Source organism: Lissotriton helveticus, chromosome 4_1, assembly GCF_964261635.1.
Source record: "Lissotriton helveticus chromosome 4_1, aLisHel1.1, whole genome shotgun sequence".
Classification (NCBI taxonomy): Eukaryota; Metazoa; Chordata; class Amphibia; order Caudata; family Salamandridae; genus Lissotriton; species Lissotriton helveticus.
In genome coordinates, this window is record NC_136063.1 from 931,194,136 (window position 1) to 931,220,479 (window position 26,344).

The following is a 26,344-nucleotide window of genomic DNA, read 5'->3' on the forward strand; positions in this document are numbered from 1 at the left end:
CCTGTTGTCCCCAACATTACAGCCCTCTTAACGATGGTCCCTTCTGATGCAATGCACTTCTCTGTCATACACCTGAAGAATGCTTTTTTTTAGCATTTCTATACATCCTGACAGCAGACATTTTTTTGGTTTCTCCCTTGGTGGGCGGAGTTTTAGATTCTGCCGCGCCCCTCGAGGTTTCACAGAGAGCCCCAATATCTATAGTCAAGCACTAAAATGTCAACTAGATTCCTTGGAACTCCATGATAATTCCACACTATTACAATATGTAGATGACCTCCTCCTGCTGCAAATTCTGCCCCAGCATGTAAAGAAGCTACTCTCTGTTTGTTACGCCACCATCTTCAGTTTTGTCAAGAGAAGGTGACCTATTTTGGTCATCTCCTCTCGAAGGAGGGAAGGAAGTTCACCGCTGTTCGTGTAGCCATTATCAATGCTATGACGGCCCCACGAACACAAAAGCAGGTGCGAGCCTTCATAGGCCTAACCTCATACTGTAGATAGTGGATTTCTAATTTTTCGGCGATGGTCAAACCTCTTCTTGCCCTCACCACTATAGACATATCAGACAGTTCCTTTCCTTGGGCTAGAGAGCATGCACAGGCCTTTCAAGATTTAAAAAAGGCTCTGTGGACTTCTCCAGTCCTCTGAACTCCTAATTATAACAAACAATTTTTTCTTTTTGTACATGAGACAGATGGCTGTGCATGCGCTGACTTGACCCAGATGTTCGGAGGTCACCATCGGCCATGTGCCTATTTTTCAGCCACCTTAGATCCTGTTGCAAGGGCTCACACAAGATGCCTACGGGCGACCGATGCGGCCGCCCTCATGGTCCATCAGAGTGTGGGTATCGTCAGGAACTCCCCCTGACTCTGATGGTCCGCCATTCTGTAGATACCCTCCTTAATAACACCAAGACACAGTACCTCACTAGCGCACGACTCACAGGATATGAACTGACACTCTTTGCCAGCCACATTAACATCAAAAGATAAATTGTACTAAACCCCACCACATTACTCCCACTGGATACTCAGGATGCACGCTTAGACCCACATGACTGCATATTAAGGACAGAGGAGGAGACAAAGGGACGGGTTGACTTACAGGATACCCCGATAGCAGAACCAGAAGGTACACTGTATGTGGACGAATCAAGTCTCAGAGGGTCAGATGGTAACACCTCAGCCGCCTTTGCCCTCATGACATTAGGGCGAGTAGTAGAAACAGCTCAGATTCTGCAGTTCTCTGCTCAAGCAGCAGAATTAGTGGCCCTCACTAGAGCTTGTGAGTTAAGCAAAGGGATGACTGTAAATATTTATACTGACAACCAATATTCCTTCGGGTGACCCACAACTTCGGGAGGTTGTGGAAAGAAAGGAATTTCCTTACTTCCCATGGGACCAAAATTCAACAAGGCCCCCTAATTCACCGACTGTTAGACTCCCTGACACTCCCCAGAAAGGTGGCCATTATAAAATGTAAGGCCCATTAGAAAGTGACAGATGATGTTGGGAAAGGCAATGCCCTGGCTGACCAGACGGCCAGACAAACAGCTCTTAGAAAAAGGGAAGGAATGTATGTAGGAGGTCCCGCTAGGTGGGAGGCAGACGAGGGCATGGTTGAAAACACAGTACAGAGTGTGATTGATATTCAGTTCCATACTACTCCTGAGGAACTAAGGGTGTGGGAGGAGCAATTAGCAAAGGAGGGAATTGATGGTTGTTGAGTCCGTACAACTATGGAAAGACAATGGATGTTACCTGACAGTCACGTGCTACCAGTAGTTACAATGGCCCATGGTCCTGCTCACATCAGTGCAAAAGAGATATGTAAACTGTTGGATCCTACATGGTACAACTCTAAGATACCAGCATATGCTGAAAACTGGTTAAAACATGCATGATTTGCCTAATGTATAACCCAGGAAAAGGCACAGTTACTCCTAAGGGAGGATTCTCTCCTCCTACCTTCCCTTTTGAAGTCCTCCAAATGGATTACATCCAGATGGACCGATGTAACAATTTGAAATATGTCCTAGTGGTGGTCTGTACCTTCAGCCGATGGGTGGAGGCCTACCCCGTCAAAGACTGCACCGCTATCACTACCACCAAAGTACTATTAAAAGAGTACCTCCCACGGTTCGGTTTACCCCGCTTGGTCTGGAGTGACAATGGGACACACTTTACGGCCCAAATTATGGAATATGTCTGTACAGCATTGGGTATAAAACAAAAATGTCATGCAGCTAACCACCCCCAGTCAGCAGGTCTAGTGGAGGTGTACATTGGTATCCTAAAAACGAAAATGGCCAAAATAGTAGCCGAGACAGGTGTCACTTGGGTTGATGCTCTGCCCTTAGCCCTACTGTCCACAAGAACAACGACCCACACCAGGATAGGGCTATCCCCCCATGAAATTGTGTTCAGTAGGCCTGCCAATGTATGGGGTGTCCCGTGGCCTAAGAAACTGTCTGACATTGAATACCCTGTATTAACTGATTACCTGTACAGTCTAACTAATACCTTTCTTACTCTTTATCACCAGGTGCATGAGGCCATACCTGACAAAAGCGAGGGCCCAGGACCCATCATCCAACCCGGAGATTGGGTCTTGGTGAAAAATTTTCAACGGACAAAAGACTCGAGCCCCGCTGGACACAACCCCGTCAGGTGTTACTAGCCACCCGCACCGCTGTGAAAGTAAAAGGTCGGAAGAATTGGGTGCATTCGTCTCACTGCCGGCGTGTGCCTCTGCCCCTCCCCTAAGATCAATGGGTGAGGGAAGGACTAGGAGACTCAGAAACAGTCCCGACGTTTGTCCCATTCAGCGATGCCAGACTGCATTCTACATCTACGGAAGCAGAGAGTGACAGCATACTGAAAGGAAGGGTGGAACCCTCCCTTAAGTCTGCGCAACACCAAGAACAATTGTTTCCCGACCATACTGTCCCTACTTCCGACTGATACAACTTGCGCCCCCGAGGGATTCAAGATAGCCTGGATGATGAGGATTATGAATCCGAAACCGGTCCCAGGATGCTTGTTTCCGGTCCATGGAAGACATGGCTTGGCAGTTCGGGCTGGACTGTTCCCATGAGGCACAGGGTCAGACTGATTTGCATATAGCCATGTCTGAAATGGGGTGGCTGAGTGGGCTAAAGAATGGTTATGGATTAAACCCAGATCAGTTGACTGGGGGGGAGTGTTTGATTTGCTCAAACGCTCCGTCCATCATCCCCTTTTGTATCGCTTTGTTCGCCCTAAGTGTGGCAGGGTATGCTCAGACGTGAGTCCCTTGCTCACTTGGCCACTGGATTCAAGATAGCCTGGCTGATGAGGATTATGAATCCGAAACCGGTCCCAGGATGCTTGTTTCCGGTCCATGGAAGACATGGCTTGGCGGTTCGGGCTGGACTGTTCCCATGAGGCACAGGGTCAGACTGATTTGCATATAGCCATGTCTGAAATGGGGTGGCTGAGTGGGCTAAAGAATGGTGATGGATTAAACCCAGATCAGTTGACTGGGGGGGAGTGTTTGATTTGCTCAAACGCTCCATCCATCATCCCCTTTTGTATCGCTTTGTTCGCCCTAAGTGTGGCAGGGTATGCTCAGACGTGAGTCCCTTGCTCACTTGGCCACTGGATTCAAGATAGCCTGGCTGATGAGGATTATGAATCCGAAACCGGTCCCAGGATGCTTGTTTCCGGTCCATGGAAGGCATGGCTTGGCAGTTCAGGCTGGACTGTTCCCATGAGGCACAGGGTCAGACTGATTTGCATATAGCAATGTCTGAAATGGGGTGGCTGAGTGGGCTAAAGAATGGTGATGGATTAAACCCAGAACAGTTGACTGGGGGGGAGTGTTTGATTTGCTCAAACGCTCGGTCCATCATCCCCTTTTGTATCGCTTTGTTCGCCCTAAGTGTGGCAGGGTATGCTCAGACGTGAGTCCCTTGCTCACTTGGCCCCTGGATTCAAGATAGCCTGGCTGATGAGGCTTATGAATCCGAAACCGGTCCCAGGATGCTTGTTTCCGGTCCATGGAAGACATGGCTTGGCAGTTCGGGCTGGACTGTTCCCATGAGGCACAGGGTCAGACTGATTTGCATATAGCCATGTCTGAAATGGGGTGGCTGAGTGGGCTAAAGAATGGTGATGGATTAAACCCAGATCAGTTGACTGGGGGAGAGTGTTTGATTTGCTCAATCGCTCAGTCCATCATCCCTTTTTGTATCGCTTTGTTTGCCCTAAGTGTGGCAGGGTATGCTCAGACGTGAGTCCCTTGCTCACTTGGCCACTGGATTCAAGATAGCCTGGCTGATGAGGATTATGAATCTGAAACCGGTCCCAGGATGCTTGTTTCCGGTCCATGGAAGACATGGCTTGGCAGTTCGGGCTGGACTGTTCCCAGGAGGCACAGGGTCAGACTGATTTGCATATAGCCATGTCTGAAATGGGGTGGCTGAGTGGGCTAAAGAATGGTGATGGATTAAACCCAGATCAGTTGACTGGGGAGGAGTGTTTGATTTGCTCAAACGCTCCGTCCATCATCCCCTTTTGTATCGCTTTGTTTGCCCGAGGGAAGGCTTGCCCTTGACTTCGCCAAGTACCTATAGGATGTAAGGCTGTGATCTTCCCCTGCTGAGAGTAGTGCTGGTATGTCAGACTAAGGTAAGCCATAAGGGCCCTTGGCACCTGCGCCCATTGAAGCAACCACCAATCACAGACAGCCACTAGAGGTCCCTGGCTTAGCACAATGGCCGCTGTCCAAAACACCTGAATCCAGAAACAAGATGTCAGCCTCCAATATAGTAAAGGCTTCATGGTCACCGTGGTGACGCTGTTTGTCTCCCTCATCCTGTCTATCCTTGTTTGGCTGTTACTAATCTACCATCCTGTTACCTCACCAACTCCTAACTCGACTCTGGCAGAACACCAGTATTACACGTTACCAGCCCACGAATTACCCCGTCGTGCAGAATTCTTCAACAACACCTTCATCCAAATGTTGCATCATCACCAGCTGATCATGAACACTTCCAACTGCTGGGTGTGTGGACTAATGCCGCATTCCATGATACACCCTGTTCCATTCTTTCCCTACCCCTTTTGCATCTCTGGGTCTTTTCTTGCATGGTGGATGTTGATGCAGGAGGCCTACACTGTCAATGGTACTGCCAATTCTGCCATTAGAGCATTTCGGGATGACTTCTGGTGGAACAGATCCGGCCATGCCAATGCTCCTTTTTGCCCGACCAGCTCATCTACAACGCTACTATCACCAGATGAACTCGGTGAGATGGTAGTATTCAACTAACTAATCGACGAACATTTTCCAGATTCCGCAAAAGAAGGATCCTGCCTGATGAACGAGACACTGTGAATGTCATAAATGTGCAAGGCCGTGTCTGCATTCATGGCCTAGGGACTAAGAAAGTTGGTACCAGTACGTGTGATATCACAAAAACTTTAAACTCTACATCTCCTCCGAAGCTGGTGGCATCCCCCAACACCTATTTCATCTGTGGCACTGCCGCCTACACTTGGCTCCCCGGGAACTGGTCTGGTACCTGCTATATGGCCTTCCTCCTTCCACCAACGTATTCCACCATGGAGGTTACCACCTGTCAATGAAGGGCGCTCTGCGCCGCTCACATAGGGGCGTCATATCAGCCAAGGATACAGCAGGCCAGGAAACCGGGGACTTCTTTAAAGGTTTCCTTCCTTTCTGTACGAGGACTGACCAGGTTCCTTGAAGCCACCATCACAGTAACAGCTGGTGCCCTCTCCAACATCACTGCAGAGCTACAGGCGGACTGCCTCATAACGCTTCAGACCAGAATGGTCCTAGATGTCATCCTTGCTGATCGTGGTGCTGTGTGAAAATTGATCGGCTCCAGCTGCTGCATGTACATCCCAGACAACGCACCTACAGTGTACGAAGCCATCCAACGTCTGCATCGCCTTTCTTCTGAAATTCATCTGGATGAAGGCAACTGGTCCCTCACAGGCTGGATCTGGGGCCTACTTTCCCAGTGGGGGTGGAAGATCCGCATCTTCCTTGCCTTGGGAGTAACTGTCCTGGTCTCCTGTTGTTGGTGCTTTCAGTGCCTGCCAGTGCTCTGTACAATGTGTGTTTAGACCATCAAGCCTCCACCCTCTAATATTCACAACACCAATATGATGGTGATGCTCCAACAAGAAACGGATGGCCTTATGAACATTGACATTTCTTAAAGTATTTGCCACTCAAAGGCAAAAGGAGGGTCTGAGGAAAAGTGTTCTTCTGATCGGCATCATTTGTACCGGGACTCCATTGTTTTTTCATTGCCATCTTGTTTCAAACACTTCCACACGACCCACCTGGTCGTTTCTGCTGATGCCTAAGGAAAATCTAACTAACACGACAGCAGCCATCTTGCAGCCTGCATTTCTGCCCAGGAACTGTCGCACACCCAACCCCCCCTGCTCTTTGCAGTTCAAATGAAAGCCACAAGACACTCACACCCTGAGTAAATGATTTGTTTTCCATCTCCTGCTCCCAGCCTGGTAAACATCCTTGACACCGTGATCAGGTTATATGGACAATGGTCTGACTGCTGGGCCTTGATCAGGGTGATTAAACAATGACTTGAAAGACCAGGCTTTGATCAAGGTGATCGAACAATGACCTGGAAGACTGAGCCTTGATCAAAGCAGAGTGAACAATGATTTGTGTACCAAACCTTGACCAGGTCACCATCTACAAACGTCGTCTGGATCTGGTTATCAACTGCAAACACTGCCCTGATTGAACAATGTACTAACAGCCAAAAGACTGGAATGAAAAAGTATAAAAGGCTTGTAAGCTGCGGAATAAAGCAGAAGCTTCCTCTGTCTTGTTTCTGACGAGCTTGGGACTCTGTTCCATAGCCCGGGCTATTTGAATAAATCTGGGTTCCTCCTGCAGACGAAAGCTCCTGTGTCTCCTCTTACTACATATGAAGGGTATGGAAGGCTTGGGCGGTTCCCCCGCCGCCGAAACCCACTAAGTGGGTTATTCCGGTTCTTCATGACTCAGGTCTAAAATGGAGGCTGCTATGGAGCACTGATGTGATGGACAGAGGGTGCAAGTGTGGCATCCTAACCGAAAGATTGGGAGGAGGAGAGAATATTGGTGCACCAGAGCTGACTGCCTATTATTTACCCTAAGGATGTGGAAGATCTGGCTCAGTCAGGGTAACTGGGAGTCAGCATGATGGATCGCAGTGAGCCAAGTTTCTGATCTGTGAGGACTAGTGCCACAGCATCTCTTTGGGAATAACAGAGTGGGAGATGTCAAATGCTGACTGCTGGGGCTGACTAGCTAGCTGGGACATGTTGAGAACAGTTAGTAAAACGGCGTTGCATTGAAGAGGGGTGGTGGCATTCGGCCTCTGTGGTGGAATGTACATAGCTGTGAGCTGAGCCAAGGGTAGGCTCTGAGTGCACCTAGGACTGCTTTGCTGGGGGCGGGGTGCAGCAAGAGCCTCCTACCACAACTCTGCTCAAACATAAGGCGAATGGAGCAGCGGCTGACCATCTTTAATGTCGAAGTGAGATCGGTGTTATAGAATCGAAAGTGGAGCAATCTAGTAGAAGGTGGGCTACCATTTATGGTGAACACCCTAAATATCAATTCAGAAATATCGAATACCCAGAATATCGAATACAAAATATAGAATGGACAGAATATCGAATTACCAAAATATAGTTGGTTACAATATCGAAATTAAGGTAAGAAATATCGATTTCCATAATATCGAATTTAAAATATCGTTTTCCATAATATCGAACAAAAAAGTTAGTGTTACGTATGCTAGTATATGTGTTAAAAATATATATTATATATGTAATGTATGTTAAATTTTTTTTAAAATAATGAATGTTATGTTACTTAATTTTTGCTTCATTTAATTCGGTAGCGGGCTCTGGGTTTATAGGGGAATAGGGTGGGAAGTAATTTAATTATAGTAAATTAAATATTAGTTTTTATGAATTAATAATCATTTTTTATTTAATTTTGCGTTTTAGTTCTGTAGCGGGTTGTGGGTTTATATAGGGAATAGGGTGGGAAGTAATTTAATTGTAATTAAGTAAATATGTATTTTTATTTGTATGTTTTGATAATTAATTAATTGGTAATTAATTATTAATTGGTAATTATTTTTTTATTAATTGGTAATTACGTTTTAATTAATTGATTAATTATTAATTATGTTAATTGTTTTAATTTATTATTTGGAGTGGGTTGTGGGTTACAGGGGCATAGGGTGGGAAGTAATTTAATTGTAATTAAGTAAATATGTATTTATATTTATATGTATTGTTAATTAATTAAGTGTTAATTAATTATTAATTGGTCATTTTTTCATCTTATTACATTTTTGGTATTAAAAATTAATTGTTTGTTAATTATTTATTAATAGGTAATTCATTTTTAATATATAACATTCATTGGTATTTATAATTACTTAATTATTAAATATTTTGTCATTGATAATTAATTTTAATTAATTTTAAATTGGCATTGATAATTAATTTAATTTTATTTAAATAATAAATAATTACTTTCCCTACTGTTGCACTCTCTGGGGGGGGAATAGTCATGTTTACCCTCCTGCTATCCAATGCTTTCCCTTCTGTTGCACTCTCTGGAGTAGAAATAGTAATTTTTACCCTTCCGCTATCCAACGCTTTCCCGACTGTTGCACTCTCTGGAGTGGGAATAGTAATTTTTACCCTCCCGCTATCCAACGCTTTCCCTACTGTTGCACTCTCTGGAGTGGGAATAGTAATTTTTACCCTCCCGCTATCCAATGCTTTCCCTACTGTTGCACTCTCTGGAGTGGGAATAGTAATTTTACCCCTACGCTATCCAACGCTTTCCCTACTGTTGCACTCTCTGAAGTGGGAATATCAATTTTTATTCTCCCGTTATCCAACGATTTCCCTACTGTTGCACTCTCTTGAGTAGGAATAGTAATGTTTACCCCTACTCTATCCAACGCTTTCCCTACTGTTGCACTCATTGGAGTGGGAATAGCAATTTTTACCCCTACGCTATCCAACGCTTTCCCTACTGTTGCACTCTCTGGAGTGGGAATAGTAATTTACTAATTTTTACCCCTACGCTATCCAACGCTTTCCCTACTGTTGCACTCACTGGAGTGGGAATAGTAATTTTCACCCCTACTCTATCCAACGCTTTCCCTACCGTTGCACTCATTGGAGTGGGAATAGTATCTTTACCTCTATGCTATCCAACGCTTTCCCTACTGTTGCACTCTCTGTAGTGGGAATAGTAATTTGTACCCCTATGCTATCCAACGCTTTCCCTACTGTTACACTCATTATTAATTAACATAAAAATGATTACTTTAAATATTTTAGTTATTATATATTATTTATTTTTATATTTAAATATGTTTATTTATATATCTGTCAATATATTTTTAATAATGTTCTAAATATTTTATAATTAAGATTAATAATTATTTTTTAATATTATTAAGTAAATATATATAAAACAATGTTTTACATTACATTTATTATTTTTACATTTTAAACTTTTTTTACATTATTTTAACTATGTTTTATTTAATTGTGTTTATTATTTATTTACTTTTGTAGTATTATTAATACATTTAAAAAATTCGATATTTTAGTTAACTATATTTTAACTTTCTATATTTTGGAATCGATATTTTAGTACTCACCTGTTTGTAGATAGGCATTCTATATTCTGTCCCTCGATATTTTGGAGTCGATATTTTGGTCATTCGATATTCGGTTCCTCGATATTTAGTCACCGATCCACCATTTACATGTACAGCTGTGAGCAGTTTTGCTTTCCTCTGAACCCCAGTGCTTAATTTTAGCCAGTGGGTGCCGGTGGGGGTAACTAACACTCTTTTCTGGGTACTTGCGCTTACGTTTCTGCATCAGATGCTTACCAAGACCAAGAGAGGGAAAAATAAATGAAGACAAAAGATGAGGAAGAGAAACACAGAGAAACCATCATAAAACGTAAATCAGGAACCCGCAAGAGTGAGGTAAGGGGGCAGGGAGTGTCTCTCAGTGGATTAAAGAGGCATGAAGTAAATTCAAGAATACACAGCCTTGGTATTCCGCACACCGACCTTTAGCTACACTGGCCATGGGCTGCTGAGCAGAGCTTTGGGCACCGTCACTTATTATTTCACAAATTAGGCACTGCCGAGTCCATTCCTTTTACTCATTGCCAAGACCAGGTGGGCACCTTGCATATTTGGGACCCAGCTAGAGGATTACATCAGCATAAAGCATCTCAAGAGACTGTGGCGAGCCCGAAATACAACTGACATCAATGTACATGGCTTTCTGTGATTTCCCCCAACTACAAACTGAAGGGCACAACAACTGAGTGGCAATGGGACAGGAAGGTAGTGTTGATGAAGATGGGCAGCTTGGTGCCTGCATGAACTGAACTGCACTAGTTGCTCTCTGGAAATCGAACTGTGCAACAATATTACTTGGAATGCCTTCAAAATTCCAGATGAAGCTGACATACTTAAGATAATAATATCACTAAAAGCCTCCAACCATTTCCTCTGCTTGTTGAAACATGACAGCATGATTGCCCCTCTGGTGTCAAGGAGGGACTATCTGATCCCATCTCAGACTGGTTTGTGTTGTCCCTACATAACAGAACTCAAATAATAAAAGTCAACCAAATCCTCTCCAACATTATTCCAATCTCAACTGGAGTGCCTCAAGGATCCACGCTCTCATCTACACAATTCAATCTGTTCATGGAACCCCTCACCAAAAATTGTGAGGGGTTCATTGGCTGAGGTATTTAGCGCGTACCCTAAATATCACATTCAGTATTTAACATATGCGCTGAATAACACACAATCACTATTCTGCTGTACACTGTAAAAACCTGTAATCAGTGCTATATAACAGGTGTTATTTACCGAAACCTGTGGTATTGCCAGTCAGTCAGTAATAACATTATTTCGGTCAATTTGACCATAAAAGTACAACTAAAATACATACAATTATTCTTTTTTTTTTATCGATTGCAATAAATAAAAAAAACACTGAAAAAGATGGAGCAAAGCTGGCTACATGAAGTAAACACAGTTAGATAAAACATACACAAATGTGGCCTGTCACAGATATATGGTGTAGTCTATATGACTATATGACTAGTTCCACACGTGAGAGAATCTATTCATATAAAACAATTGATTGGTCTTAGCTGGAGACAGTTCTGGCAATACAAAGTGCATGTGTGACATTGCAAGATATGAGACAGATGGCAAAACCATGTATAAGAGATGAAAATTTGGTCTTGGCCACAAGATGCAGGTTTGGGAGCAGGGAACCGATATGGCAAAACAAAAAAGAAAAGGACCAAATGTAGATTAGGTATATCAATGTGGATGATCTCAGTTAAACAATAAAAAAAGGTGGCCCAATAAAATTCCTCGTTTCATTTATGCATAGCTGTGGCCCTTGTTTATTGCTATGGTTTTGTTTTTAAAAGGGCTCTACGAGTGCACCACATAGAGAATAGGAAACCTGCTACCGAGTAAACTATCGGGAGGCTGGTATCGTGTTTAAATATCCTAAAGGCCTCGCTGCAGCGTCTGGTCCCTAGGTTTCTACAAATCTGGACCAGCCATCGTTTTCTCACTTTGTGGTATCTTGGACAGCTAGAAAATACATGAAGGTCATATTCTATTGGGCAATCACATGCCGGGAACCCCATGGTTTGTGAGCCGCCCCAGTTGTTTGTAAAGGAGCGGAGAGGCAGGACCCCGTATCTAAATTGTATAAAAAGCTTTCTTGAAGTTGCCGCTTGATGCCATTCAAGGCCGGCTCTAAGCTATACCTATCCTTGGACTCTAGGAAGGTTACAGTCAGTTTACCTGCTAAACGGTTGCATTGGAGTTGGGCCAATTTAAATTCCCCGTAGCAATCCCTTAGGATTTTCCTAGAGATTGAGGCACAGGCAACCTACGGGTCATCCCAAAGATTGCCCCATCCCAAGCTCGTGAACATATGACAAAAATAGGAAAGCCAGGGTAATTTTCCCGCCCCTGGTAGGCTCAATACCTCTCTTAATTCCTCTTTATATGCTACAAGTTCAGGGGTAACCCACAGCTGCCGCCAGAATAGGGGGGGGGGTCTAAGATTAGATTTGTCCGCTATGGGCCTTACCCCAAGGTCCAGGAATAGCAGCGTGAGTGGGGTACTCTGTGGGAGACTAAACAGTTGCCTGAGAAAGATGTTTTCTGTCTGTGTAAGACTCTCAGAGATATGGTGTTCCCGTAGTTCTGCCCCATATAGCACCCCTCCCCTATCTTGGACCTTATAGATTTCTATGGCAGGACTCACAGGTTTGTAACTTGATTTTCGAAAAACCTTCATCAGTCCTCCAGATGATTGTGATAGCTTAAGGGGTGATTTTTTTATTTGAGCCCCCCAATCCATAGAATCTGTGATTGTAATGCCTAGATAATCGAATGAGGATACTCTTTCAAGAGGTTTGCCATGTAGAGATGGATTTGGTCGAGTACTTTTCGGGGAATTGAACACCATGAATTTGTTTTTTTGGAGGATGATTTCAAGCCCTCTTTCCCTGCAAAATGGTTCAAACCTATTTAATACCCTCTGTATCCCCATGGGTGATTTATATACTAGTAGAGTATTGTCTGCAAACATCATAGCTGGAATTTTGTGTGTTGGCAGCTTAGGGATATCCAAGTCTTTCTCGCTGAGCAGATAATCTACTACTAGCCCATTTAAGTAGAGGCTAAATAGGGTTGGGGCGAGTACGCATCCTTGGCGAACACCTCTAATTACGGGAATGGGGGCTGTAAGGTTTTCCTCCTTCCCATATCTAATTTGGGCATAGTTTCCCTCATGGAGCCGCTTTATGGCTTGGCACAAATAAGGCGGAACCCACATCTCATGAAGGACTACCCACAACTTCTATCTGGGGACCAAATCAAACGCGGACCTCAGGTCTACTAATATTAGGTAGAGGCTGCCACCCTCCAGACACACGATCTTCCAGTGTAATATTTGCAGCCTGAGGATTTGGTCCAGTGTGGACAATTTTTCCCTGAACCCTGCCTGAAGTGGAGTGAGTATCTTGTGCTCATCCATCCAGCTCTGCAGCCAGAGCAGAAACACGCATGCAGACATTTTTGTGTGATGTCTATAAGGCGTATTGGCCTAAAATGTATTGGCAACAGCAGTGAACCCTTTCATTATAGATGGGGATTATTTCTGCTCCAGCCAGCTAGCTGGGATCTTCATACCTTGGAGTATAGCATTGAATAGTACCCAAAGGTATGGTGACCAGACAATGGGTCCACTACGGAAGAGGTCCCCAGGGATCTTGTCTAGTCCGGGGGCTTTGCCCGGTGCACTTTTAGAAAGGGCGCCAGTTATCTCATTGAGGGATATTGCAGGGATGTCAGCCAATGTTGTGGGGGTGAACATAGATGCAGTCGGGGGTTCCATCACCTCAGAATAACCATTGACAGCTGGTTCAACCAATGTCTCCACCCTTGAGTATAGGGACTCGAAGTGGTCCCTCCATACACCTGCCTCCAGGTTTGGCTCTATTGGAGATTTTGCCTCCCAACTACCTGTGTTGACCACTTTCTAGAAGGTCCTCATATCCCGGGCACCCAGAGAGCTTCTCAAGAGTCCCACTTGCGGCTTTCCCACCCTTTTTTGCCTCACTAACACTGGCCTTAAAGGCCGCTCTGGTTGTTTTATTTAAGGGACGATCATTAGCCTTGATAGAGGCAATCAGGTGTTTTGGCCTTGCGACATTCGTCATTATACCAGGGGTGGGAAAATTTCCTATTGGGCCTGAAGTTTTTTATAGGAAAAAATAAGTCTACCGTAATAGCCAGTAGCCTAGTATGATTCTAGGTGACCATCTGGAGATCAATTCTGCCACCATAAGTGGGTACAGAATTAGTTGCGGTCAAGAGCACCGGGATGAGGGCTTCATACAGGGAGCCTAATTTACCCTGGGGTAGGTTTATGTCAGCCCAACGTACTCTCCTCCTACAATTTGGGAGGGACAGCCTATCATCAGTAAGGGAATGGACACTTGTTGCATTCCCAGGATTAGGCTCATGTAATTCCAGCACAAGGGCGTTATGGTCGCTATCTTGTCGTGTCATAACTTTAAAATCAATAACCTTATGCCAGGATTTGGAATCGATTAGAATGTAATCCCGTAAGGAGCCTCTCCCATTTCTAATAAAAGTATAACTACTGGATGAGTCAGAGAGTGTTCTCCCACTACACGCCCTTAAAGAGTATTTTAAAACAAGGCAATGCATCTGATCACCAGAGGGGACCAAATTTTAACTAAAGGACATGAAGACTCTGGGATGGCCCAGTATTTGTCTTCTTCACAGAGGCTATCCTTGTGCAAGCCATTGCTATTTACCCTATGTGGAAGTTTAGCAGTATTTACTACCAAACTTTTAATCAAGGCCTTGGCGTGAGCATTAGACTGGGGGGATTGGGAAAAGTTAAAGATTTTAAAAAGAAAGCTCTAAGAGAGACAGGTTTGAAATTTAAGAGTAGTTTGTATAATGAAGAGGCATACAAGAGAAGCAGAGGTGCAGGGAATCCCTATGTTGGGCTCCAGGGAATCAGTAATAATGAAAATATCTTTGTGTGGTGCCATATTGAACCTATGCATCCTCTGTATCTCAAGATGACTCATGTTTACGGTTCTTGCCTTACTCTATCAATCCAGGCTCTTATCCTGTGTTACTGCACCATTCAGCGCCATTGATTGGTGGTCTGGTTTCCATCCTCATCTTGCATGGTCTGTTGTAGGAGAGCTGAAGCTAGGTTACAATATCCAGGGATTAGACATGCTGGGCTCTAGCAGAGATCAAAAACCACAGGTGTGTTAACTTTATTGTTGAAAAGCTGACCTGAACTGCTCATGTTCAGTGCCACAAATGTGATTGGTACACAGTTTTACTCCTGAAAGTAAATCGTCCGTTTTATAGTATTTCTGAAGTGGTCAGGCATAAGGAAATATGATGTCATACTCATACAACTGTGTTTGACCTGTGCCTCAATCTCTCAATGCCCTTCAAATTTAGAAGCTTTTAAAATTATTCTTTGGGTTTTTGATATTGCACTATCGTCAACAGATATTTTGTGACATAAACATACGACCTGGCTGGATTCTTTCACTCATCTTCGTGCATCGTGCAAAAACGTGCTTCCCAATGTCTACACAAAATGGCCCCTTTTTCCAACAGAATAAAGAATGGTCTGCTAGAAAGCACAGTGGCACTCACGCTGCTAGAGCTAAAGAGCAGTTACCCTGTCATGCTGTGTTATCGAAAAGAGCAGAACGGAGTCTGTAAACAATGCTGCTGTAGACAGGCGCGTCCTGTGCCCAGCTCTACCCCCTATGCACCTCCGAATGGAAAGTGCCCAGGGAGCTCTCTCTCAGACGCTCAATGAAAATCCGCGCGCCCTTCTTATGCCATTGATTACTACAATGGCCGCATTGTTCCTTCCCCTTCTAATCAGCTGTGCACTATCCCGGAGGTTAAAAATAGCCTCTATTCTAACAAAGGCAATATTTTTTAGACAGACAGCAACATTTCCTGTTTGACATGAACATAATTTAGGTCCTAAATACCCAGCCTGCTGCTGCTATTGCAACGGCAACAAACAAACCCCCGCGGAGGCTGTGCCAAATTTGTAAAACCATGACATTTCATTTCAACAGGCCTATTCAGCTCAGAGCCAGGTTTCTTTCATCATAGTTCATTTACAAAATATATTTTCCCAAAGGAGAGTTTCTTTTCCAACAATATATACGTGCTAATCATATATCAAGATGATTCTCTGTGTGCCAGGAATGAGACGTGAGCTAATGTTAAAAAAAAAAAATGAAATATGTTTCTTATATATAGTGATCTAACTATAACTTGCGCCCCCATCAAGCATTACTTATAATCTCACATATTACACCAATCAAGACATGTTGAATGACATAACTGCTGATCTTCACTGATTATATTTAAATTACATTTTGAAATCACTAATCAGATTAACCAATGATTCTGACAGTGTGCGATACGTTTTGTACACAAGAATTTATACAACAATGTAAATTGATGGTTGGACTCTTTTAAGCTTCTCTCTCAGCTTTCCAAAGAAGCAAAATAAATTAGATATGTCAGAAGTTAAGCACCTTTGATGGATGTCATTGTCTTTATACTTGTATTCCCCCTAAAGAACTGGTTCAGCGGTTGTAGTTCAGTTGCGGAGAGCTGGTCACTGAACATTATTGAACAACAGACCCTTTAGTCAACATTTGCTGCGAAGGGCTGAAGTTTGAACAAGTCGAGTGTTAGACAGTCATGGAGGGCTGGGCATAGGACTTGGCCAAGGGATACTCTACCGCTCATACCCTTTTGTATGCTGGATGCAAGTTCTGGTGTGACACCAGGTCTTGCAGACAACATCCACTGTGGATGTCCAAAGTCAGAGCATAATAGAGGTTGGCACCCTTGTGCAGGGGTGGGTGCAGACACTGGCCACAGTCAAAGACCTGCGTCAAACTTGTCCTACATATGGCAGAGGATCAAGTGCAGGTTTGATGTTTGCACAGGGTTGGGTGCAGGGTTCTGGAGCCAAGAACAAGTCCTGATGTGGGTGGGATGCAAGGTATGGCCAGAAGTAATGACTGAGATGTGGTGGGTGATGTCATTAATGATGTAATTTAACTTTACATGAGTGATGTAATATGTGAGATAGTATGCAACACAATGGGACAGCATAGTATAGTTAGTTTAGTAAAGTAGATAAGCCTTTTTTTTTTACTTGGTAAACAAGTGATATATGTTTTATTTGTTTCGGTAAAACTGCATGCATGTAGATCTACATTTAGATCCTGGTCATACTTTTTTCTCCCAAGATCAACTTCGTTTTCACAGAAACAATGGGAACTTTACAATATTATTTGTAAGTCCCCCACCAACTATATATTTTTTTGTGTATAGATGACAAGTAATTAAGTAAAGGCCCGCACAATATAATATGATGCGTTTGCACTAACATCCAGTCTACTAAAAGAGAACATAGTACAAGATTTACTATTTGACATTGACATTTGATTTAGCATTACAATAAAAGTTATGGACTTTTACAATGGCATTTGAATAAATATCCCTGCTATACAAACGAAGCCATTTTAAAGTTTCCACCACAACACGTTATTAAATTATTAATCCATATTTTCAATAAAAAAATAACATTTATTTTAATGGCTTCACGCGCAGTCCAAACAAATTGGCTGCTAATACCCGATTTCATAATACCTTGATTACAGTAGATATAATCAACTGGAGTTTTTATTTGGTAGAAAAGTTCACGATGGTATGTGTGTTCTGGAAAAGGGTCTCTTTTAAAAATATCTCCTGAAAATGGGTCAGCAATTGAACTTTGTAACCCAAGACAACAAAGGTATAAAAACTGGCAGAGTACTGCAAGCACTCGTGTAACATTGTGTTTCAATATACTCTGAGCAATTGTACTTAATCAGGTTATGGTCATCGTATTATTTACAGACCACAAATGTAATTTTACATGGGAGATACTGGCCTCTATCAGGTGTGCCTGTACTGGTACTCACCAATAAGACATCTGTCAAAAAAGCATCTTGTTTATTCTCCCCGTGGTCTCCCGAATTGGTGTCATCGACTTAACCTATGTTTTTTAATTAACACCAGAACCATCATAACCACTATATTTAGCAAGCTCGGGTAACATTTTTTGTTTTACTTTGCATAGTTACAGTTATGAACTCAGTGGATGACAAATCTGAACTATTTGGTGAACATCAGGGAACTGTCAGAGTGAAGAATTCAATTTCCAAAGTATTATCACAACACAAAGATGTGTAATAATAAACTGGTATGTTTTGTAGAGGGAAAGATAGTTTAGCTGGCATTGCCCTCTCTGATACCAAGCAATAAAAGTAAATGCAGTGAACCAGTCAGGCTCAAAAACTTAACAACAAAAGGCAAGTCTGACAAATATGAATTCCCAGTTGATGATAATAAACAAACTCCTTGACGGAATGCTATAGAAGTGTACATGCACATAGCTCAACAGACGAACTTACAACTACATAAATTGTGTTTTCAGTGCATTCAAGAAGCAGAAGTCCCATTGTCAGTACCAAATGCAAACAGGTTACTTTGAGATTGTAGAGTCTACTGTCCATGCATATTCGAAAATGTGTCAATCATCCAGCTACAAAAGGGAACAAGCATTTGCAATGCAATAGGTCTCGCATTTTCGCGAGTTTGAGCTATTGCTATTTTAAATGACAAGGCGTTTTATTTATGTTTTGGTTTTTAATGCAAAACAACAGTTGATGGACAGAATGCAGAACAATGTCATACATTCACCCCAGTACAGAGATCTGGGCCTAAATCCATCGTTTTTTTGCACCCCACACCACCCCAGTTCAGACATGGCCATATGCAAATCAGCCTTAACCCTGTGCCTCATGGGAACAGTCCAGCCCGAACTGCCAAGCCATGTCTTTCCTGGACCGGAATCAAGCATCCTAGGACCGGTTTCTGGCTATCAGCCGCCTTCAGCCAGGATAGCTTGACTCCAGTGGTGTGGAGAGCATGGGACTCATGTCGGAGCATACCCATCCCACTCGGGGTGACAAATGCAAAACAACAGTTGATGGACAGAATGCAGAACAATGTCATACATTCACCCCAGTACAGAGATCTGGGCCTAAATCCATCGTTTTTTTGCACTCCACACCACCCCAGTTAGGTTAGTTGTGGTTTTTAAAACATAAATAGAAGGCGTTGTCATTTACAATGCCAATAGCTCAAACTTGCGTAAATGCGAGACCTATTGCATTGCAGATACTTGTTTTTTCAGTGTTTCCTCTAGAACAAAGACCCAGTATCGGTGCGTGATTGACAAGACTTATTTACCAATTAGCATACCAGATACATTTGAGTGAACGGCTCTTTCCAATCGCAGATTTGAGAAGTAACAGACAGTTTGTTAAGGAGCTGAAGTACCCGAAGTTTTAAGTTACGGTTATCCTTGTAAGTAGTTATTGGCTTTTTTTGTGTGCAGTTTTGTATTGCGCGAAGGTAACAGTGCACTTTACATGAGCATCAGTTACATTACACAATGCGAAATTCATATTTTTCTAGGCAGGGGGGCACCTAAATAAATGCTGGCACCCCTCCCTGTAGGAGAGACGTTCCAAGGGTATATATAAATCAATTAATGAATCACCCATCAGTATCAAACAAAATCTTAGCATCTTTCCTTGAGATCCGATCGCCCACCTCTCACAACTTTGACCCTCGTTACGAGCACCTGCTTATTCGGTACGAGGATTCGGGGATCCGGACTCTCCGAGTCTGGGTGGAATCCCTGTACCAAATAAATGTGCATTATAAGTTATTGCTGGCCGCAAGAATGTGGACTAACATGCTGACATTGAAATAAGGGGTCTTTTTCCTTTGCCATACCCTATTACGGCCCTTAACTGGTGCCATTTGACAGCTGCTCATGTTTGTTGCTGGATGAGGCACCCGCGCGGACACACAGCACATCAGGGATATTCTGGGGAGTGTTGCCCGCTCCTTCTGTTTTTTAGGAGGGGGTGCGAGGTGGATTAGGTGGAACGGCGCCCCTACCCCAAACCCCTGCGTGGAGATACGCATGGGTTTCACCCGGTGCAGTTTTGCAGGAGGAGGCGTGAGGCGGCCTAGGTGGGGCGCGCGCTGTGTTCAAACGCCAGCCCTACGTGGGGACAGAAGATGTGCATGCGTATGGAGTGCAGATCTCCTGTCCGTACACGTGCAAATCTCCAGTCCCCCTTCGGCAGAGAAACCAACGACAATAGGTCTCGCCCAAGCGACAGTGCAGGTGCTGCTTCGCTAGGCAAGACCTAAAAAGCAGGTGAAAAACATTTTCCAAGCAGTGCACGTAGGTCAGGCATTCTCAAAAACATTTCCCCGGAGAGAAATTTTAGTGCAGGTAGCCATGGTTCAGTTGATGAGAGCAACAGTACTTTCATGCTGGCCTCCACATAGGCTTGAAAAGAATTCCAAAGCAAGTCGGACATGTATGGAAATGAAGATATTAGATGTGTATTTAACCATAGCGATGGCCGTCAACAACACAGTTTTGAAAATGTTTGCTTCCCATGGCTCCAAGACATAGTTGCATGTAATCAGTAGGTACTGGTAGTAAAGCCAGAAAGGTTTTCCTTCATGTACTTAACATCCATTTTGTGCAAGAGGGAAGATCCTGTTTCTGTGGCCTTGATTTCAGCTACAGCTACCTTGGGATCTTTAGGAATCTCTGTAAAAATGTTCTTTAGGAATCTTGGATGTCTTGGCGTTTGGACGTGCTATATACTACACTGGTTCCTCTGCCATGCCACGTGCACTTCCCTGCTGCGTGCACAAGTGTAAACCTCAGACTCGTAGATCAGGAGATTAAGCATTTTTCAGTGATTGTTTTTTTTTTTACATTAGCTCTTGTCTCATTGCAAGTGTCTAATTGCAAAACCTATCTATAATATTTATAGTGTCACTTTAAGCGTCGTTTTCCTCAGCACATTTCTGGGGGGTTATATATATATATGTGGGTGTGTGTGTGTAGGTGAATTTATTTATTTGTCCACCAATATGTTTCTATATTAAAATTAGGGACCTCTCAAGAGACTGTGAAGATGGATACTCTGAGTAAATAGATGTGGAAAGGGGATGCTGTTTGTTGTAATGGAAAGAAGATCCGGCTCCGGGTAAACTTAAGGTAGTATTTAAGTAGATGGTTCCAGATAAAAGGTACAAAGAGCCCCACCAGGAGCAGCCTTCCTGCTGCTCAGCCCATTCTCCAACTGTCAGCCTCACTCACACAACATTCCGAAGCATCTTCCACACCAACATTCCACACCACACTCACACTGGCTGAGCAGCAGGTACAACAATGTTCCCTTCCTCATGGTGAGAAAAACCACAATGCAATGGTCCAAGGAAAAAAGCACACATTGGTAAAAATAGCATGCACAGAAAGCTGAAAGGATCCATTGCAACAAACTGAAGATGGTTAAGGGCAAACCAGATAGGATGAAAATCAGTAAAACACAGTACAATGGGTTAACAAGATAACCTCCAAAATGCAGAAATGCATAGGAGAAAGTGATACATAACATAAATGACAACATAAGGCAATGCAATAGTAAAAACGGAAATGCCCACCACGTACTCACAATGGTGAAAATAAGGGAAACATCCTTTTCAACGCAACTTTTACCACGCAGTGCCTTTACGACGCAACTATTACAACGCATGCCATTACAACGCATTGCGCTGGGGGCGCTCTAGGATAGGGAATAGTTTTAATTTACTATCCAACACCTTCCCTACTATCCACGGGGACTGGAGTTGGAATAGTAAATTAAACTATTCACTATCCAGCACCCCTTAACGCTATGCGTTGTAACAGCATGTGGTGTAAAAACTGCGATGTAAAGGCATGCATGGTAAAAGCATGCGTTGTAATGTCATACATCCTGAAAATAATAAACTGGACAGGGAAAATCAATCTTTATGCAGAAAGACAACCCCTACTCACATCCACTCCCTTCCCACACACAACAAACAAACCAGCAGACTGCACCACGCACAACCACCCAACGCCTTGAGCCACAAACTGGCCAGGCCGAAATGACGTGAACAGAAAGGGGAGCAAACCACAACAGCGCAGAGGAAAACACACCACAGCAAACATATGCTCAAACTAGGACAAACCTCCAAGCTAAAGGGAGGAAGGAAAGAGAGGACAGGCAAACAGGAAAACCTTAGCAGCAAAGCCAAAGCTAACGGTGAAGAGAGATTCACCAACCAACCTTGTAAAGGTGGAAAATATGAGTGACTTAAGAGGAAGTCGACTCGTACACAACACCCACAAAAGTGACCAACCAATGTCAACCCACAACCACAAAAAAGTGGTAGGCCAGAGAGGCTCTGCAACAGAGAGACTTCTCACAAACACACCCCCATACGGTGGGAGAACACATACTCCCACAACAACAAAAAGGGGTCAACTCAAAGACACAGCCCACAAAGGTGACAACACTGTATGAACCCACAACTACATAAATACTGGTAGGCTAGAGAGGCCCTGAATCAAAGAACTTTCTCACACACACACCTAACAGTGAGAGATACACATAATTTTAATTTAATTTTAATTTAATAGCGATTTGTAAAGCGCCTGGTGACCCAAGGGCATCCCCGCGCTATAGGAGTTATAATCCAGTTGAGGGAGAAGGAGGGAGGAAGGACGATTAATTGGGAAATAGGTGTGTTTTCAGTTTTTTTCGGAATACCAGGTAGTTGGGTTCAAGTCTGAGGGAACGTGGAAGGGCGTTCCATCCAGTGGCTGCTTGGACAGAAAAGCGTCGTCCTCCTGTGCGTGTCTTTTTTAATCTGGGGATGTTAGCCAGGTGCTCATTCTCGGATCGTAGGGATCTGGGTGCTTTGTAGTGAGTGATCATGCTGCTGAGTATCGCGGGACCGGATCCGTTGATCAGCTTGTGTGTCGTGCACATGGCTTTGAAATGCACCCTTTGGCGCACAGGGAGCCAGTGCAGATCCCTGAGGGCAGGTCTGGCGGACACTCTAGGGGGAAGGTTGGTGAGCAGACGTGCTGCAGCGTTCTGTGTACGCTGCAGTCTCGTCAAGGTGGCCTCAGGGGCTCCCAGGTAGACCATGTTGCTATAGTCCAGGCGAGACAATACTAGCCCCTGGATAAGCAATTTCCTGGAAGCAGGTGGTAGTAAGGGGAGAATTTTGCGGGTCGTGCGCATGAGCCCGAAACAGGTACCCGAGGTTTTGGCTGCTTGCGTCTTCATAGAAAGCTCTGGTTCGAGCCATACGCCGAGGGTCTTGATTTCACGCTTCGGGGGGGGGGGGGGGGGGATTTCTCCGAATACATCGGGCCAGAGTGCTGGAGGGATGGTCGTCCATTGTTTCCCCAGGAGCATCACTTCCGTCTTTGACCCATTTAGTTTTAAGGATGAGTCACTCATCCAACTGTGGATGTCTGTGAGGCAGTTGGTCAGGTTCTCTGGGTGGTCGACTAGTTGGGATAAGGAGACGACCAGTTGAGTGTCGTCAGCGTAGCTTACCATTTTTATGTCAAATGGTGTCACCACGTCCTCAAGGGGGGCCATATATGCATTAAAAAGCGTCGGGCTCAGGGAAGAACCCTGAGGGACCCCGCTTGTGAGGGGAAGGGTGGATGAATGGTGATTGTCGTCCCATACCTGGAACGTGCGCCCAGTGAGGAAGGATTCAATCCAGGTGAGCCCTGCTGCTGCAAGTCGATGGAGGAGGACACGGTGGTTGACTGTGTCGAAGGCTGCGCTGAGATCCAGGAGGATCACTGCCACTGACCCTCCTGAATCCAGGATGCGCCTTGCCTCCTCGATAACGGCAAGAAGGGCGGTGTCTGTGCCATGACCCGGGCGGAATCCAGTCTGGGATCGCCGTAGTATGTTGTTGGTCTCAAAGTACTGAGATAATTGTTCGTTGACCAATTTCTCGGCTACCTTGCTGATTCCGGGGAGTAGTGATATTGGACGATAGTTTGACATGTCCGCTGGATCAAGCTGTTTTTTTTTTAAAAGTGCCTTTACCACCGCACTTTTCCAGCTGTCAGGGACAGATCCCTGGGCGAGCGAGCTGTTGATAAGCTCCGTGACCGTGGGAATGATGACAGGGGCCACGGTTTTGAGGAATCTGATGGGTGCTGGGTCCAGAGGAGATCCGCTTTTCATTTTAGTCAGAGTTCGCTCTACCTCTATGCGGGTTACTGGCCGGAATGTCGCAAATATGGGGCATGAATTGCTTTCGGTGTGGCAGAGGGATGCCTGGCTGGCCAGGTGGCTAGGGGGGCCCGGCGGTGGGAGGGAAGCCAGGATGCGGGAGATTTTGTCATTGAAATAAGAGGCTAGTTCATTACTTCGGTCAACCTGGGGGGTGATGGAGGGAGGGGTGTCAGGTACTTTGAGCAGCTCTTTTACAATTAAGAAGGATTCCCTGGCGGAATTGGAGGACTCTTTTATCCGCGTGTCGTAATGGGAGGCTTTGGCGTGCCTGATGGCCTCTTTATAGAGTTTGACTGTGTTATGGTATGCTTCCTTGCTGGTGTGCTGCCAGTCTTTTCTCCAAAGCCGTTCGGCCTTTTTGCAATTTTTGCGAAGTAGTCGGAGGTCCGAGGTGTACCACGGGGCAGAGCCGGGTTTACCGTTTTTGTCCTCCCTAGTTCTAAGTGGGAGCACTGTGTTCAGGGAGGTGGTGATCCATTCTCTAAATTTTTTGTCTGCAACAGCCGGGTCTACGGCGTATACCGGGGTGGTCGTTTTTAGGATCCTGGCCCATTCTTCGGTAGGGAGTCTGGACCAGGTCCTGTCCTTGATGTAGGTGGGCGGTTGGGACATTGCCCACAAAGGTGAGAAAACTATGTCAACTCACAACCACAACAGTATTGGTAGGCTAGAGAGACTCTGCAACAGAGAGCCCTCACACACACAGCCCCAACAGTGAGAAAAGAAAGAGCTCCCACAACAGCGACAAGGGGTTCTTCAGAGCGACCTCACAAACATACTCCCAATGGAAACAAAATGTGAGAAAAGAGAAATGGAGCAGTCAACATCGAGTGAAACAAAATGTGTATACTGTCATTATTTTTTATCTGGATTGGCAGTTGGCAGAGGGAATTCGCAGAAAATTCACATGGATATTGACAGTTTTGGGTTACATGGAGACGCCGTGGCGAATGTGTTTTGAGCGACTGTTTTTTTTTTTTTAAACCTGTGCAAGCTTTGACTCTGCATTACCGTTGGTTTTCAGTTCAAGCTCAAGCGCATGATGTGGACACAGATCAGGTGAGCACGAGTAGTGACCACATCATGCGCTGTTCTGTGCGAGGCTCCTTCCTGCATGCTGTTACAGGATCCGGTATGTCAATGGAGGCTGCGCGTTCCGAGTGGTGCTCAAGTAAAAGACTAGTGTTCTGACCCACATGCATTTGCAGGTTATGCTTTTGTAATGCTGTCCAACCGTCACGTGATGCGGTGTGTGGCTGAAGTAATCTACGCTGACCGGAGCAGAGCACGACAGTAGTCCTATGGTTCCCAGCGTCTATTATGTGTGACATTAGATGCCATTCGGGAGGAGGACACTGTACATCTTCAAGTTTCTCATCGCACGCAATGTGAGACGCCAACCGGGAGGAGGTCATGGTTTATTTTTACGTTCATATTAATATTGAAGCCTGTGCGCCATGACGTACTGTGTGGCAGCAGCAACATGGAGCTTGTCGACAAGTATTCAGTATGGTTGAGGACTTCGGGTGAGAGATCGCTCGCCGGAGTTAAAGACTTTCTATCTGCTTTTGTTTGTAATACATGTGTGTTGCATGTGGAGTGGTTATTTCTTGACGCTATTTTGGGTTTCCTGCCTAGGTGTATTATGTTTTCATGGGTCCCTTTGATGTTAGCTCATGTCTTGTGATGGTGTGTGGTATAAGGTTCTGAATGGTTGTAGAGTCATGTACTCTATCATGGGGTTGTTTAGTTTTTATGCTGCGCCTGTCTCTTGTGCTTAATTTCTGTGTGCTTGTGATACGGTCATGTATTTTGTTTTGGGATGCAAGGTCTTTTGCCTTAGTACAGAGTTGTGGGGTGGTGAGTGCCCCAGTACAGTGTTGTAGGGTGATGTGTACCCTATTACAGAGTTGTAGGGTGCCCTAATACAGTGTTGTAGGGTGGTGTGTACCCTAATACAGAGTTGTGGAGTGGTGAATGTCCTAGAACAGTGTTGTAGGGTGTTGTGTGCCCAAGTATAGAGTTGTGGGGTAGTGAGTACCCTAGGGCAGGGTTGTGAGTACCCTAGTTTGGAGTTGTGGGGTTGGATGTACCTACCTGAGTGTTGAGTTGCAGGTGTATGTATTTGATTACTGTGTGAAGTCTGTTTGCCTGAGCTTTTTATTGGCTCAGAGGTACAGGGTGTGTTGTGTTTTACGTCATGTCCTCTTTGGTCTCAGTATGCTTGTATATATGTGTTCCCTAAGGAAGGGGGATGGGGTAAATCTTAATGTATTTAATTGATTCAGGAAGTGTCGATTGCTTTAGGAGTTATCGTTTGCTTCAAGTATATTCTGTCAATTAGTTTCCATGATTTTAATGC

At 44.4% G+C, this 26,344-nt stretch overlaps 1 protein-coding gene and 1 pseudogene across 1 annotated transcript in view; both read right to left on the bottom strand.

Moving 5' to 3' along the window:
* Positions 1-26,344, bottom strand: part of ARHGAP28 (Rho GTPase activating protein 28) — a 1,241,333-nt gene that overhangs the window by 1,104,249 nt on the left and 110,740 nt on the right. The window lies entirely within an intron of this gene.
* Positions 20,129-20,370, bottom strand: LOC144827379 (serine palmitoyltransferase small subunit B-like; annotated as a pseudogene).